Below are 18,244 nucleotides of genomic sequence, written 5' to 3' on the forward strand. Positions count from 1 at the left end.
GAAAAAGCCCTCTTTGTGTGAGCTTTTTAAACAAGTGCACACATCATTTGTGCTTTGTTTCTAGCACAGTCTCTGCCAGCATCTGTGTGAGCTGCACCAAGGAAGCATCACTGGAAGCTATTCTGGCCAGCTCTGATCCTTTGTAAAGACTTGTGGAGACTGCTTGTAGCCCCGTGCAGGAGGCAGATTTTGCACTTGGAGCTAGCACAGCCCTGAGCAATTAGGTCCAGGGTCTATTTTTGCTATTTCAGTAGGACGACCAAGAGCAAGGAGGGGAAAATCCTGCAGGGTGTATCTGGTGCTGGGTGTCCAAATTGAGAGGCACTTTTCCTCCTCCCCAGTGGTGGGAGGCTGGATCTGTTCCTTGTGAGGCAGGTGAGATGCAGGGGCTGATGGAGGCAGGTGGATTTTCTCTGTCCCAGGTAGGGATTTTGCTGCTGCCAGGAATCTCTGCTGGTGAAGGGATTGTTGGCAGGAGCCTCCTGCCCTCCTTTTGGTCTGGTGTGGATTACACCTGCCTCCAGCTTTGTCTCCAAACCATAGATATTTCTGGTGTCTGTCGCCAAGGCATCCTAGCAACTGTGACAAAAATAAAGGTGGGTGAGCGCAAAGCTTTTGCTAGAAAGTGGAAGAATTCAGAGAGGTTATAAAGCCTTGTTCACTGTAACGCTCTCTGTCAGCTGAAATTGCTGAAATTCCAGCAAGCCACGGGCCCAGAGCTGCCACTGCCCAGCAGAGAGGAAGGATGTTGAAATAACTGCCCACAACCTGATGGGAGAGGTAAATTTATATTGTTTTATTAACCAAACTGCATTTCCACAGCAAAATATTGAGCGACATCAATGGCAGTTCAAAAGACCCTAACTGCTTAAATGCTTCATTGATTTATTATTATTGATATAATTTAAACATTTATTAGCAGAACAAGTAGATTGTCAGCCTCTTTTAGGAATTGCCTTGTGTACTTTAGTACTTTTAGTTCCAGTTTGCTCAGTGCTGTGTTAAAATGACATATAATGGTACTTCAGGCAGAAGGAGCATTTGGTCAGTCTGCCTCTAACTGCTGTTGGTCTGCATGTACTTTGTGTTTTGAAGAATGGTAATCCTTCATATTACACAATCCTCTTTTGAAAAAATAATCCTGGTGTTATGTAAGTGATAAGTAATGTGTCCTTAATGTATTGTCGTGGGCTGGAATATTTCATCATGAATACTTTTATCTGCACAACTATCAGTGAAAATGAGGGGGAATAACATGAAAATAAGAGTCACACAATGCCATTAGGCAGCCAGTGGCTCAATCAGGCTATGAGAGTCCTTCTCCAGACCCTATTTTTCATATACTTTCAGATCCCCTTGCTAAATATTGCTGCGTGTTGCTGTGTCTCTCTTTCCATAAGCAGTGATGTTTTCATCAGAGTTCACATCTCTGCTGTGGAAGAATTTTCAGTAAAGTGTTCAGTAAGTTTAATTATTAAGAGGCAATATGTGCACTTAGATTATGTTTATTTCCAAATCTGGAACTGTTCTTGAAACAACTTTTTGCTTTTACTTATGCTTGCTAGGTTGTACTAACTCTGGATAACACCATCTGTGCATATAGATTTTTGAAAGCATGATAGAACAACCTCAACAAATCCTTAAAGAAGTATTTCGGGTTTTTTATAATCTTATAAATCATAGTGTCATAATGATGCTCTTCCAGCATAGTAAGCCACTGAAAATTTATAAAAGCTTTAAAACCTGCTTAAAGAAAACAAACATGCAGCAGAAGGTTTGTATCTTATTCTTGGCTCTCCTTTGCCTTTTATTATTGCACTATGTTCTTGCACACATAAACAGTCCCAAGTAGGAAATCCTTTATTTAAACAAATGCTGTGCTGTACTTTTGTCTGTTGGATTAGAAAAAGAAGATTACTTTCTGTTCATTAGGGAAATTTGTCTTTGTAAGAATTATGAATTCATTATCATCTCATAATAAGTCACATTCAATTTTTCACCCTGATGTGAAATGTCTTTACTAGAGTGGTGGTTCCACACCAAAATAATAAATACAGGGTGTCATGCTACATGATGCTATCAGGCTGTTAGTTTCAATTAACAACAGCAACTGGGAAAGCAGTCATTATTTCTGTCTACACTGGAAACTCATGGGTTAAGTGATTCAGAGGTGCTCTCAGACTGGATGGATGGGAATCTGTTTATACTTTGAAATGCTTTAGAGTTGCAGTGATGTTTCCCTTTTCTGAGAGCAGAGCCTCGGAACAGCAATGGTTACATGAAGATCAGTTGACTGATTCAGCTGAAAGGAATTATTTTTTGTTTTTAGAAAATGGAGAATATAAACAAAACAACCTATTGGTCCATAATAGAAAGTCCAGATTTGAAAGCTGTTTGCATGCTCACAAACAGTTAACATTGCTTTTTCATTTTCAAATGTCTGCCTTTGGTTAAAGAATGAGGACTGAAAGGGAAGATGCAGTTTGTGCAGCTGACCAAGTTGTGCAGTCGGGCTGTCCAAATGTCTTCTCTAATCAAATTATGATACATTGTTGGGAGACTAATTGAAAACCCCAGAAAAGCTCATCTGCAAATCCTACTTGGTAACAGTGCTTGGATGGTGTCATAATGCTGCTTGCAGGGTCCAAGTTATGTACTTCTCTGGAAATCATGCCTGGGATGCCATTCTTCCTGTGCTCCCCTCATTTCCTTTTCCATCCCAAAGCAGGAGAAACCCCATCTGCTTCTGGCTCCCACTGGTAATAGAGGGACAGGTCCAGGCTGACAGAGCGGCTGTAACCCACAAAGTCCTGCACAAGTCTGCAGACCCAGCTCTGGGGGCAGGGATACAGAGATCCTTACAGCCAGCCAGCTGCCAGCATGGACTGGAGATTGGAGAGCAATGGGGGTGCAAAAACCTCCCTGGCAGACCCCTCAGAGACCCCTGAGTGCTGCCCAGGAGCTGCAGGGGCTGGATTTGGCTCCTTGGGAGAATCTGCCCACATTGAGAGAAGAGACACAGAAAATAATGATGAGTGTAAATTACAATGTTAGAACGTAGATAAATAGGTTTTCTTGAATGTTTATGATAAGGGACACGTGGCCAAGATGGAGAATTTGGGGGGTGGACACCTTTTCCTCCTTCTTCTCCATGTCATCCATGTTGGGTGACACATTGGCCTCTTGGATTGGTTGGGGTCAGGGCTGGACCATTTAATAAAATTGTATTGTATTGGTAAAATTTTGTAAACATGTAATACGTAGTACTAACTATATAAGATAAGCCCTGCCTTGACCAGGCAGATTCCACCATGGATGCCAGGCTGAGCAGACCGCTGCTGGCCAGGCAAAGTGTCCCAGAGATAAGAAACAATAAACTGTCCTTGGAAAAAGAGAAAACTGTCTCCGGCAGTCTCTCTCCAGTCTCTTCGGGGAAAACCAGGTTTTGAACCACCTTCGTGTCCCTCTGGGGTGATCTCGGGGCAGAGGAGGAACCCCAGACTGGGACAAGCTTCTGTGGATTTTATTTGGGGCTGGTGGTTCAAACACCTACTGACAGCTAAACTCAACAAAGGTCTGTGCCCTGTGATGATAAGATTTCACAGGTCTTCAGATTTCTGTAGTATGTGGTCTTACAGTGTCTTTGTAGGTCAGGTGAACAGGCTCTGGTTTTAGAAATTTATCTGTTTGGAATGCTTCATGGAAGGAAAAAGTCTTAAGATCTCAGTGACTTGAAAACACACAGGAAAAAGCAATACTTGCCTTAGTGGTTTCTCTGACAAGAAAGGGGAAATCCTTTGTGGAACACAATGATCTGGTGTGGTTGCACATTCTTGGGTGTGAGGGGCCAAAAAACCCACGCCAAACTTATCTCTAGATCTGGCATTCCATGCAGATGCTTCAGTGTGCTTTTCTGGCTCTTTTTGAGGTCACTTTGATCTAATGTTATTATTTTATCAATGTCTTCCCTCCCATCTACTAGACTAGCCTTAATTTTTAATACATAGAATAGTTTATTTATTATAGCTTGAAGAGCTGTCACTTCTAGAAAGTGTTGCTGTTCTGGAAAGTGCTGTTGGAAGCAGCACAAGGTCTTTTTGCCATGAGAAAGCTGTGCCTGGTGGGGAGTTCTGTCACTGAGAGAACTGACAATATCCCACACCCTGGGATCATAATGGCTTAATGTGACAGTTTTTGCTGGTGGTTATCTGTCATACTTAATATGTGAAGGCTTCCTCTTTCCTGTCAGTCATTCAGCTCCTGGAATACAGGCCAAAGCAATGGATCTACTCTGCATTTGCCCTTGACTCTGGATGAATTGAACTGTCAAATGTTCATCCTTGTTGATTTCGACCTTTCTGGTCATTTCTAAGAGGCAGTCTACAAAATGTGCCACAAATATCTACAGGTGCCCTTTCCAAATCCCTGTATTTCCAGGGCACACCATGCTGTTCTTGTTCAGTTTCTCACCTTGGTGCACTGCCTCGTGTTCTGGGACGCTGTTGGGAGCTGCATGCTGAGAGAACAGCTCCTCACAAAAACCTATGAGGATCATCCAGACTTGACCTATAAACTGAAACAGATTTTTCCATTCAAGTGCAAGAGGATATTCTGTGTTCAGGTGCCTCCATTGCTTCTCCCATGGTGGGTTTACCCTGGCTGGTTGCTGGATATTTGGTGCCCACAAAAGCTGCTCTGTAACTCCCCTCCTCATATGGACAGGGATGAGAAAACAAGGCTTGTGGGTCAAGAAAAGGTCAGAGAGAGATCACTCACCAATGATTGTCATGGGCAAAACAGACCTTGACTTTGTGAAAAATTATTTAATTTATTTCCAATCAAATCTGAATAGGATAGTGAGAAAATGAAAACTAAATGTTAAAACATCTTCCCCTCACTCCTCTATTTTTTCTGGGGTTTAACTTCTCTCTTCTCCCAAATTCTCTACCTCCATCCCTCCAGAGGGGCATAGGAATGGAATGGGACATGGAATGGGGGCTCAGGTCAGTTCATCACTTGTTCACTTTGCCACTTGTTCATCCCTTTGTCTTCAGGAACAGGACTCTTCACACTCCTTATCTCAATTTCCTTGTGCCCCACACTGGGTCCAAAAAGGACTCTGGTGGGTTGAATTTGCTGGTTGTCATGTGCCCACCAAACAGCTCTATCAGTCCCCTGCTCAGCAGCACAAGGGAAAGGAGAAAATAACATGGAAAAAAATCTCCTGGGTAGTTTAATAAAGCAAAGGCCATGTGTGGAAGCAAAAAAAGCCAAAAGAAAACCAACTCAACAAGATACTTATGTTGGAGGATTGCATCCAAGACTTGTTGTACTTTTGAGCATCTTAGGGGAGGGTGTCCCTCTCCATCTGCCAAACTGTCATTCTGTGAGGGTAAGACAGACCATTAAGGACTTGCTTTGCAAAGTCACAAAATTTATTAGTCTTTAGGGTATTCCTAAGACCAGCTCTTTAAATAAAAGGCAGCATAGGTTTTGAAGAATTCACCAGTTAAATATTAAGTGTCAAAATAGACAAACCTGGAATTAATTTTTGTTCAGGCTCTGTGTGAAGTGTATTAGGACAATAGCAGTTGAAGACAACAAGGTACCAGTTCTACTGCTCCAGGTAGAATGGTTAGTGAAATTCTGACTTAGAAACAGCTACTGCTTTTTTCTTTCAAGCATAAAAAAATGTGGAGATGCTTTGTTTTTTTGGGAAGAAAAAGATGAAATGTGGGGAAAAATACCAGTTCACACTCTCTGGGAGGGCAGCCATGCAGGTAATAGATTTGGCATTAGATGCAGCTGGGAGGTGAAAATGAAAAACTGGAGTCAGCTCTCTTTTACTTGCATAGAACTGACAGTTTTGGTGTTTTATTTTCAGCAGCACTGATAAAACTTCTGAAAGCTTGGAACAGGCAAATGGTACCAGCTCAAATAGCTAAAAAATATATTTTTACCTGTCATTTGTAGTAAACAGGAGAATTCATCTGGTTTCTAGCCAATAAACATGGAGTAATTACTGCATTAAAGATAGAAGCTTTATCTTCTTATGCTGCAGGTTCCTTCTCCAATTACATTGGCTTAACATAATTTAATAGACAACAAGTTAGTATTTGCAAATGAAAGCATTTAAGATGTAGGAAGCATTTATTTAATACTTTCTCCTCCATTAAAGGCTTTTCTAAGCTTTTAGGATCTCAATGTATTTTCATTTAAGCCACTTGTGGAATCCTTCTCACATCTGTTTGTCAAGATATTTTTAACAATTTTGCAAACTATTAGGAATACACAATGTGACTTTAACAAAGTTCTCTTGGTCTGCCTGGCAAGCACAGGGGAAGACCGTGGTGCTCCCACTAGGTGGGGCAGCATCCTGTCACGTTTTTAAGAGGCAGCACACATGTTTTCTTCTGTGAGAAAGGACAATTTTCCAAAAGCCTGTGGGAACCTGTTGAGAGCCAGCCATCTGGAGCAGATGAGCTTAGGAGATGCCACCTTTTACAGCTCCTCTTGGATCGTTACCCCAGCAGTTGACACAGGAGCCTGTTCTTGGGAAACATTGATTTTTTTTATTTTTTATTTTATTTTTTGCCTTGAGGTTGAAGGGATCAGTGGCTGCAGAGCTGGAAGCACAGGAACACCCCTGTGATATGGCCCAGCCCAATGCCTCCACTCCATCAGCACAGTTTGGGACTGCCTCTCAGAGACAGGATTTCAGTGGATTTTGTGTGTTTGGGAATATTTAGTGCTGAAATGCTTAAAAACACATAGTCTGAAAATAGTTACAAGTGACCTTTGCTCGCACGTGGGGTTTTTCCCATAATTCTGGAGCTGCTTTTGGAGCAGCAACCCTGCCCTTGCCAGGTGTGTTGGTGCCTGAATGGAAATGATGTGTTGTGCCCCTTTGCTGTTGAGTTGCCATCACAGGCAGGTGCTGTTGATGCAGGGCTCTGTTCTGCACTTGTGCTTCACTGAGTGCCCTGGTAGGAGTAATGAACCAGAACCTCAGCTCTGGTTCTTGGGTTCCTTCCCATCCTAGAACTGTAATGGATATAGAGAACACTGGAATGTGCTGCAGGGGGATTCGGACCTATGTGGCATCTGTAATGCTTCCTTTCTGTACATTTCTCCTTTTCTGGGTGTTTCTTTAAGATGTCTCCATTGTCAACAGATGTGTATGAAGGGGTTTGCTGCCTTTTTTCCACAAGAAGTGTGATGATTCAATGATGGAAAGGCTTATAATAATAATGTAATTGGTTCTGAAGGTTGTCTGAACCTTGCCTTGTCACAATACTTGTCCAGTTTCTCATCCTTAAGTTGAACTTTAAAGTTCCTTCAGTGTCAGGTTCTTACTCTTCTTAGAGTTCCTTTTCAAAACAAACTGTTCATAATTCAGGGTACTCTGTCAGCACTTCTGGGAATAAATTCAACACTTTTTTTAAAAGCCAGTGACAATATTTTTTCTTCTTCCTTTTAAAGCTGTAATTAAATGTTTCACTTAATAGCCATTTATTTATGATTATTCTAGATTATTATTTGAATTATATATATCAGCCTGTGAAGGGGAAGAGACTGATAAAAGTGCTGAATTATTTTCAAACAAATCCCTATTAGATAAATAAATAATAAAGGTGATTCTTTATGTAGTGGTGGTTCTGCATGTGGTGTTAAAATAAAGGGAATGGCTTTAAAGAGAGAGTAGGCTTAGATTGGATATGGAGCAGAAATTCTTTACTGTGAGGGTGGTGAGGCTCTGGAACAGGTTGCCCAGAGAAGTTGTGGATGCCTCATCCCTGTCCAAGGCCAGGTTGAGCAAGGTTTTGACAGCTCGGTCTAGAGGAAGGGTCTCTGCCCAGAGAAAAGATGGGTTTGAAGGTGACAGCATTTGAAAATTACTTGAATCCCTTCCTTTAAAATTGCTCTTGTCTTTTTTGGGGTCTGAACATTTTTGGATGGGAGGATGATGGGATATTGACTTTCAATAAATTACTTTTAATAAATTATTATTCACCGTAAATTATTTCACAGATTACTATTAAAAGTGTAATGCAATCCCAATTTGATAATATTTAACATACTAATTATCTCCAGTTATGAAAAAGAGTGACAGTAGATGGAAGATAACCTAGAAACTGAGATTTAAGTGAAAAGCACGAGATGGATGGAATACTGTGCAAGACTGTAATAAGAAAAACATTAATTTAAATAAGTCCTAATTTTCCTGCCACCCTGTCATTTCAGGCTGGAGCTATATCAGTATCTTTCTAACATGATGGGACCATTACTAAAGGTCGCTCTTACTTTAAAATTCTGGGCGAATTATGTTTTTCTGAGAATAATCACAAAATGCCTGAGCAGTTTCCTCTCTCCTCTCTCCCTCATATTGCTTGTATGTAACCTGAATAAAATTCAGGCTCCACTAAAGATACTTTTTTAAAAATTTCAAAGAGGGGGAGAGATATTCTTTGTATTTTCCTCCAGCAGATATTTAGATATCAAAGAGAGTGAAGCATTTGAGCCTTTTTAAATTATTCAGGACTGCCATATATTTTACATGAGAAGATATTCTTGTATATCTTGATTAAGCATAGGAAACTGGTCTAATACAGTAGGCATCTATTTGTAGAATTCCAGTTCCTAAGAAAGGAGTGTGGTATATATAGGCACATATAGGCATCTATATATACATTTATATAGGTAATCAATTAATATGATTTTTATTTATATCATGAAATTAATTGAAAGGGGACTGGAAACCATTAGTTTCCATGATTGATTACAGGCTGAATTTTCTAGTATCATAAACATCAGCTAAGGTATGTGAACTGGGCCAGGAGCTGGACCCAATGATTTCTTCCAACTCAGCATGTTCTCTGTTATGTATGACAACTGTCTGCAGAGAAATAAGATGTTGTTCAAGGGTAAAACCAGCAGGAAAAATAACTGTTGTATATTTTAACTTTTCAAAATTGATGAAAGTATCTCTGTTTTACTCTTTCAACTTTTTTCCTCGAGGAAAACTTCAGTTGCACTTTGTCTTGTTGAGAAAAATTCACTTGGTTTTAATCTTTAGCAATAAAGTAAAAATTGCAATAAATGTTTAATCTTAGTGCATAAAAGCAGTGCATTCAAAGATATAAAATGTGATAACAGAAAACAAATATAATTAATTTATGTGCTTGTTGATGATATACAGATGTTCCACATGTGTACTTGCTAGGCAGCAGTGGGCATATTCATTATGAGACACTTCACCAATGCCTACAGACTCATGACACTGTGGTCAATATCTTTGGAATTTTGGACCTGTAACAGGAATAGAAGTATTTATTAAAAAAAAAGAAAAATACTGTAAAGAAAAGTCAGATTATTCCTTAAGATTCAGGGGTAGATTTTTTGTTGGATTTTTGATTTTTGGGTTGTTTTTTTTTTTCTTTTTAATCCTTGAAGGAAATAGGAAATTCAGTAGTTTTTTAATGTATAAAGACCTGGTATTTATTTTTCTGTTTTCTGAAAAACTCCCAGATTTGAGTTTTTACAAATTATCAGTGTCAAAAAGGTACACTTGTACAAATAAGCTCTTTCAAATCATACCTCTGCAATAGATGTGGAATCCTCTGGCTAAAAGCTTTAGCCCCTCCACTTCCCCCAAACACAGCTGAAGTATCATTATCTGGTAGGCTCACTAAAATCTGACTGCTATTGCCACTCATCATGGGTACACTCTAATGTCTGTCCCCAGAATAAAGCAGAATAAAATAGGTGGCATCCCACTGCTATGAAAAAGAAGGGTTTCATTATGAATCATTCTCAAATCACCAAGTTAAATTTAGCGTCTTTGGATTTCATCAATGTCAGAAATTTAATCCTACTGGTAGAGTGGAAAATAGAATTGATTTGCATCTAAAAATATTCAGAGTAACCTTATTTACAAAGCAAGCCAACTTGTGTAGATATACTTCTAAATGTGTGCATGTGTGGCTGCTTATATACATCTAAGCAGCTGCTACCTTATTCCCAGTGAAATAGATAACCTTTAAATAGTTTACATATTTGGGTAATGAACCATAACTGAATGTACAAATCACAGGTCACTGTCTTTGTCTATTTATTGTGATTCCACAAAATGTGTTTGTGCCAGCATGGCTGACTTTGTCCCATGGCTGTGAGTATGGGATAAAGTCTCTGGAATTGGTGCTACTGCATGAAAAACCACTGCTCACTTAACCTTTTTGCTATCTAGTTGCAGCATTTTCTCTGTAAATAAAGTAAAGCCAGAATTAAATTACATGAAACAACTGCAGGTATTACTCCTCAGCAGAGTATTTTTTTGTGAAAATATCACTGCCTTACTCCAGGATATATGATTTTCTTTCATAAACTGTGATATTTTGGTGAGATGTGGGTCTCTCTGTTTGCATTTTAAAAGAAGTATGTTACCAGAAGTGTGGTACAATAGTTGTCCAGTCCAAGAAACCTGAAATCCACACATTGCTGGCAGTCAATAGGTACTGTATTAAACCAGGAAAATAGATTTCTCAGTGTTTTGTCAATACTTTAAACTTGACAAAAACAGAGAAATTTGTGTTTCTTTCCTGTACCTTCAGGGGAATAATCCTCCTTCTCCTGCTATTCAAACACCAGCAAGAAAACATGCTGCTTTGCCAGGGTTTGCTTCTGGCCACCTTGAATATTTCTTCACAAATTGATTTTATTATTTCTGTGGAGAGAAAAAAAAAAAAAAAAAAAAAAAAAAAGAATCTCACCCAATCAACACAGTTGTAGCCAGTACAAAATCTGTGCATAGTCCAGAAAAGCAAAATGTTCTCACTAGGACATGCTGGAAGAAATCCTGGCTTTATATAAATTAGTGGGCGTTGTGCCACTTCCTTCAGTTGGAGCAGGCTTTTTCTCAGCATGTGCCATTTAAAGAATACTGAACATTTCAGACCAATTTTGGTGGACCAGATGGTTGTGTTTCAACCTCTGATGGTATAAAAGTAATTCATTTAACTTTTTGGCACGAGGGCTGCATCTTTTCAAACTCAAAAATGATGTTTGGAATTAAAAGTTGAATTATAATGATAAAATGAGAGAACTGGACTAATATAGCAACATAATGATGTTAAATTGGAAACTATTACACACTTCAGAAAACAACAACAATTCATTGTGACATTCAGGTTTTCTTCCCTAGTGACATTTTATTTGCAGTTGATGTAAAAAATCAAATCAGAAAATTGTTTCATGGCGTAACTTCTTCAGTATTTCCAACACTCATTTAAAAAAAATTACAAATATGTGGATAGTAAAATGATCCCAGTTGTTTGAGTGCATTTGATTTAGAAAATCACATTTGCTACTGAAACAACACATAAGGACTTTAGGTCAGTATTGAGGAATGCTCAGAACACACCTAAACACTTTTTAAAGCATGTGACAGCTTTTAATTAAATTACTTTTTCAGCATTTAGTTTTAATTTCATTGCTGCAGAAGGGCTGGTATTCTAATCTAATATATTGTACAAGGGTTGTTGATTTTAACTGTAATCTTCCTGTGAAAATAAGACACATCCAACACTTGTTTCAGATTCCTTGCCAAGTGCCAGAAATATAACCTTAGGAAATTACTGTGAGGCATTGAATTGCTCTTTCCCACAGGAAAAAAAAAGAAGTGATTAATTTAATGCAATTAAACTTAATTAAATATTTAAAATTTTTTATGTAGTGCTGGAGCACAGAGTGAGTTATAAAGGTGATTTCCAGATGCCCAGGGAAAGGGAGCCCCTTCCATAGAGATGTGCTGCTGGGAGTGCTGGGGTCAGAAGTCAGTTTCTCTTCAAAGACTTCCTTCAGTGAAATACTTAAAAGGGAAATTGGGTAGTTTCATCAAAAGAACTCCACAGGACTATGTAGAAATCTTCCTGTTTAGGTTAGATTTCATACCTTTGATGTTTAGTTAAAATGAATGTAAGCATGTACTTTGTGCAAGGACAGGCTAGCTCGAAAACAATGTAGAATGTGCCCTGTGCTCTGCTTAATATGTAAAAATCAAAAAGGAATTGAGCTGATGGTGATGTACATCACTTAACTGGGGCATGCTTAATAAGAAAATCTGCTTAATTGGGCTGTCTTCCAGAGAAGCTTTTTAGGCTGAAACCAAATGGAAATGACTGCTGCTTAAAAGGGACATCATGAACAACAGCAAAAATTTCATCTAAATGAAGGTGCATTTGGCTAAGGGTGTTATATCAAAATAATTAACTGGGTATTTAAATAGATATGAAATATAGGTGCCTTTTTCTGAAATAGAAGTAGACAAATAAAGATTATGCCTCCATGTAACTTTGCCCCTACAATCTGTGGGGTTATATAAAAGGCACCATAAACCAATCATGGCCAGCAATTAAATGAATCCTAAACATTCCCTGCTTCTGTTTTGTTTTCCTGGTCTGTATTTGTTTGCTTACAAGGCTACACTCAAAGATGATTTTAGACAAGTGACAATCATTGCATCACTAAATATGATGCTTTGATCCTTGTTATTATGTCCTAGAATGCCTTAGAGCTTTCATCCAGTTCTGCTTTGGTGGAGGCTTAGCAATTTGTTTCAGTAGCAACAAATATAAAATAATACACAGATGAGTGAACAAATCTCATTTCAAGTCTTGTGTTGGGCCTCTGTTCAGATCTGACACTTTTGGTTCAAACTGGATACTTTCTATCTACACAAATCTTTCTCCTGAGATGTATTTTCTAAATGCATCTTAAAATGCACCTGTCTGGTGACAGGTTCCTTTCCAACTTTCCAACTTGGGGTACTTCTAAAAACTTTATCCTCTGTATCTGCTGTATCCTCTGTGTTGAACACTGAGTGTCTTTTGTGTGTTATGATTTTCCCCAAAGCACTGATGTCTCTGAGCAGCAGCACACATCTGTGTTTCTTATTTGGGAATGTAATTCTATGAGCCTCATCCTCATATTGGGACACAGGATTTTGATGTCATTCTTAATGTTTGATTTAATTCTCATCAGCTGTAGTACAGACTTCCAAAAATTAGAGGAGGGGCTGTCTATATATGTTAGCTGGCATGAGAGATTTCTTTAGGCAGAAAAGCAAAGTGTGATCTGTGCCACAGCTGATTTGGGAAACACAGCACAGAGGTTCAGTTAGAGGGAGGCTGGGCAGCAGCACTGATGTCCTGTTTTGGTTTTGCCCAGAATGTGGCCCAGCTCTGCCACTGAAGAATCCATGTATCCATGACACTCTCTTAGATCTGGCTGCAAAAATGATGAGATTAAAGAGTAGATGTCTTTCCTTGAAGGAAAGATTGATTTGTTGTATGAAATTTTAGCATGTTTTTTGGATTTAACTTTTCATTCAAATAACAAGTTCCAGCTTTTCTTGATTATAGAAGGAAAGAATTATGAAGAAATAGTGTTAGAACTAAGTTTAGATGCTTGTCCATATAAGTCTTACAGCATGTTTTGGGTGTTTGCAACTGTGGCCAGGGAGAACCTGCAGCTGTTTGCCACTGACCCTACAGAAAGAAAAGAACACATGGATGGAGTCTGTGCACAGAGTGGAAAGAAACAGGCAGGAGGATTTAATGCCCTTTTTGCTCTTCTGCTACTCAACAGCCAGATGAGCTGCTTCTTGCACTTGCAGGAGCCTTGGAGGGAGTGGGAAACAGTGAGTGGGATAGACAGCCATGTGTGAGTGCTCCAAGCCCTCCCCTTTGGAGCTGGCTCACTGGACAGCATCATTGTGTGAAGGCAGGATAGCAACAACTGTGGAGGATCATGTGTTTTCCATAGACTGCCTCAAGAACCACATTTTTACTTATATTTCAATGTGATAAATGAACTATCTTTTAAAATTATGTTTAGCCAGGGTGTCTTTCTAAATGTGTCATGGTTAAGAAGGAAGTTGGACTTGGTAAATTAGGAAAAAAAATGGTCTGAGTAAATTAGGAAAAAAAAAATGGCCTGACCTTTCACTCAGAGAAAAGGAAAATGGTGGTAACATGTATTCCTAAGCAACATCTACTCCTACTAAAATTTGCTTGGTATTCAGATTTTATCCCCTTCTAAAAAATTAAGGAAAATTAAGAGGACATGGGATGACAGCTCAGCTTTGTGGCAACAGCAGACATTGTAGTTTACTTATGTTTTAACTGATACTTCTATTTCCAATCCTTATTTTCTAATCATGAGAAATGTTAAGACCTACTGCACTCTGGGTGTGAAAAACACTGTTTTATTTGCTTCTGAGCAGCACTTTCAAGTAAACTGGAGACAGAGAAAACAGAGAACACCTGATATTCTTCTTAACTGAAGTGTAGGGACCTCAATGACATCAAATGACTGAGCTCTATGAAATGAGAATGCAAAAACTGGTTTGTGCCCATCAACAAATTTCTAGAAAGAAATTCCCCTCAGTACTAGTCAGTAAAATTAGGGTCTGGTTTCTTCTGGATGATCTGAAATCTCTAAATGTTTCTGTTGGGACTTTATTTTTTGGGCCAGTGTAGCTGTCAGAAAATTGTGTTTTCCTGCTCCAAATGTATGTGGGTGTATGGGAATATGTAATGCAATTAATTACCCAGAGTGGATGACATTTCTTTTCTTTACAGGGCTGAAATAGAAGTCAATTATCACTTTAAAATAGCTTGCCTTTCTAACCTTCAAACAAATAGAGAAGAATATAGAATTTGCATGTGATGACTGCACCTTATGAAATTCTTTTCCTTGCATGCATTTGCTCTATTTCATGTTATTACTGCAAATAACAGAGTATTATAGGGAATGATATACTGGCTTGATATAGAGCCCTAGGAGATGGAAGAAGCTGCTTTTGCCTGAGCCAGTTCTGCAGGAGGAGTTAAGAATCCTGTTGCTTAGCCTAGATGGTAATGGAAGAACAGAAAAACTGTCTGAATAAATTACTTCAAGGCTCAAAATAAGTGTCAGAACAAGACTAAGCCTTAGAATTTCTACAGTGCAGCAATTACCTGCAGAATATGAATTATTTTAGTGTTAAGCAGTAAATGACAAAAGAATAAAGACAGAGAGGTCAGCTGCAGAAGGGTTCCTCTTCCTGCTCAGAAAAGTGTTTGGCTGCTGCACACAGAGAAGTTTCAGCCTTTTGCCTTACTGAAATATTGTCATCATGAGCCACTGCTTTGCCAGGCTTGGAGTTTCTGCCAAGAAAATAACACGTGTTTATTCAATGTAGTTAGAATTACCCGTGGTTGATTTGGAATGCTGCTCAAATTCCAGCTTTGCTAAAGAATGTTTATATTTTTGTTTTCTGTCTGGTTTCTTAGTTGTTTTTTGGGGGTTTTTTTTGGGTTTGTTTTGGGTTTTTTTTGGTGGTTTGATCTTTTTTCCATTTTCATATCTTTTCAATATACAACTTTAATGGTGCTGTGTAGAAGTAATTTGGCATTTTACCTTCCTTAACCTTTGAGTTGTAGTCCACTCCTGTGATGGGCAATTATGACATGCATTTTTCATGAACTCATCTCACTCCAGTTTTGAAACTTGTTACAAATATTTTGTTTCCATATATTGTGCATTCCCTCCCCCCCATATTTTCTTACAGATATTTTGGGGAGGTGTGGGTGGAGAGCAGGAAGTTTTGGGGATTTGACTTTCCCCCATGACCAGTGGATATATACTAGTTCTCATTCAAGCTGCCCATTATCTTAAATGAACTTTTCTCCTACAGCTTCTCCCTCTCTGATGTGTTTCTAGAACCTCCCTGCCATTCTCTGTTTGCTTTAGTTTTACAGAATCTGCTATACTCTACAGAATCTGGGGTTTCTGTGCCGTTGTCCCACTGTGTGGTGCAGAACAGACACATACACAAAGATTTTGGCTGGCAGGGGGTTACCCTGTTCCAGAAGCCAAAGCAGCAGCTCTGTGCCTCAGCTGACAAGCCTTCCCCAAAACATATGGTCATGCTAATGTATCTCCTTGTAGGATGGCAGAGGGTGTCTCCATGTAGGAGACACAGCAGCAGCATAAGGATGTGTTCTCCTAAAAATAATTAGGCTGCTAATGTGAGGATTAGATTTGCTTCCTTTCTTGCTGCCTCACCTTTTAAATGCTTAGACACATCATGGCTAGTAATCCTTTCCTGCAATTTAAGGATTAGTGGTGTGGCCAGGTTGGAGTTTCATAACTGACTCTGGACTGCTGCTAACCTGGGTGATGTGCTCAGCAGATGTGTTTAGAGCTGGGGCAGCACAGCAGCTGAAGTGCCACCAAAATCTGAAGATAAATCCTGTATGTTCCTGCTGCTCATGGCAACATATGTAAGCAGAACATCTTTAGCTGCCACAAGATCACTCTGTTCCCTTCCAAGGCAGTGGCTTGTACTGTTTGTGTGCTGCCACCCACTCCACAAGGAATCTGTTCCTCTGGCATTTGGTTTTTATTTCTTTCTCTTTTAAAATATAGTGTCTGTCACTTGGGAAGATGTCCTGTCAATGGCTGTTTCAACACAGATTAACAAATAAACCTCTCTCAAATCAAAGGACTGCTTAAATGAGAGATGATTTTTTTTCCAGAGTTTTGGTTCATCCCCAATTTCTGGATCCCAGTTTTTCTGTTCCCTCCCTCTCCTTGGGTTGTTCAGCTTCTTTTCAGAGTAGATGTAGCTGAAGAGCTGAATATTTCATGTAATTTATTCATAGAGATGGCAGAAATATATTAAATATGCTAACCTCACAATATTTAGAATCCTGAGATTAAATGAAAATGTCTTATTCATTTAAAGGGCTGTTCATTGTACCAGACATGGGTTCAGCTTGGTTTGCTCAGAGTCTTTAAAGATACCACAGGTAATGTACAAAGTGTACTCGCTCAAGAGTGCAAATGAGAATGGAATTGGATGCACAGAAAACAAATAGAGCTGCATAACCAGCTCAGTGCTTGAAAAACTTCACAGGTTTTTATCTGAATTTTAATGTAGAGCTCCATTACTGCTATTTGCCCAGCTATGATATAGCAACCTCAAAAGGCTTGAGTAGCCCAGAAAAGTCTGACTTGTTTTTCCTCTGCAGCACAGTAGATTGCTTTATGTAGAAAAGCACAAATCTGTCACATCAGAGTTTCATGCTGTTATATGAAAACTTACCATGGAAATATTTTTAAAAGAATTTTAGAAAGTGACAGAGCTGCAATAGAGTATTTTAAGGTACTGTTATTGAAGGTTAAATAATATGTCCTTGTGTCCAGCAGCTGTGATGAGGCAGGTAATCAGTAATGCGTATTTCATTTTTCAAATTGTTCGTGCAGGAGAAAATTTGTGTTATTATGAAAAAACAACTATTTCATTGAAAAGTCTGAAATGCTGACACACTTAAAAAGTGCTGTGGTTCACTGGCTCATAAGCAGAGCAGCTCAGTATTGCTAGACATGCTTTATATTCCTTCACTTGCTGTCATCAATGTTCTTTAGCCACAGATACCATCAGAAGCCTATTGCCCAGGGACCACTATTTGGGAACACTGTTCTATCTCTACAAAGGAAATATTAGTAAGTGACTCAAGATGTAGATAGGTTTGTGAGTATTGACCTTTGCTAGGTGTTGGTATAGAAAAAAAATAATGTATTTTAAAAATGACACCTAAAACATATTCTTCTCCTTATTGTCTGCAGAAAGTGGTGTGATAGATTTCACTTTTAATGAATCAGGCAGCTTAGTGGTATACCAAAACCCAAAAATCCTTATCATTCTAAGGGGTGAATATGGAGGTGTAGTTTCTTCGGATATCTTCTGGTCAAGCAGTTAAGAACCTGTTCAACATTCCTAAAAGACCTTGCTGTTTTGAAATTTTATTTTCCTGAGCTTCAAATTGTTAATTTTTTGGTGTTACTCTTCAGGGTACTTTCAAGTCCTCTTTCAGAGGAACAGATAGCTGCATTTATTTTCCTAATATCAAACCATATGTAGATGATTGAAAATATTGGGTGAAACTCTTGGGAAATACAGTTTTTTGCCCCACTCTTGTTCCAAAATTCATAGTGCCATGAGACAAGGCTTTAGTTGGATGGTTTTACAGCCTAGAGAATAGATGTTATTCATGTTTGGTAGAATTAGAAAACTTCATAGCATAGAGATAATAAAAAGTTCAGCACCTTGATGCAAAATATTATTTTCTCTGTTATGCTTTGAAATGCAGCCATTAATAATACCTGTTCTGGTTTTATTTGCATGATGCTCTGCTAG

At 38.8% G+C, this 18,244-nt stretch overlaps 1 protein-coding gene across 1 annotated transcript in view; it reads left to right on the plus strand.

Annotated features, from left to right (window-relative positions):
• Nucleotides 1–617: 617 nt before the first annotated feature.
• Nucleotides 618–18,244, plus strand: part of CRACD (capping protein inhibiting regulator of actin dynamics) — a 104,042-nt gene continuing 86,415 nt past the window's right edge. Inside the window, 1 exon segment of the mRNA XM_079306119.1 lies at nt 618–780. The gene's annotated coding sequence lies outside the window, so the exon portion shown is untranslated.

The sequence above is a fragment of the Erithacus rubecula genome, assembly GCF_903797595.1.
Source record: "Erithacus rubecula genome assembly, chromosome: 5".
Lineage (NCBI taxonomy): Eukaryota > Metazoa > Chordata > Aves > Passeriformes > Muscicapidae > Erithacus > Erithacus rubecula.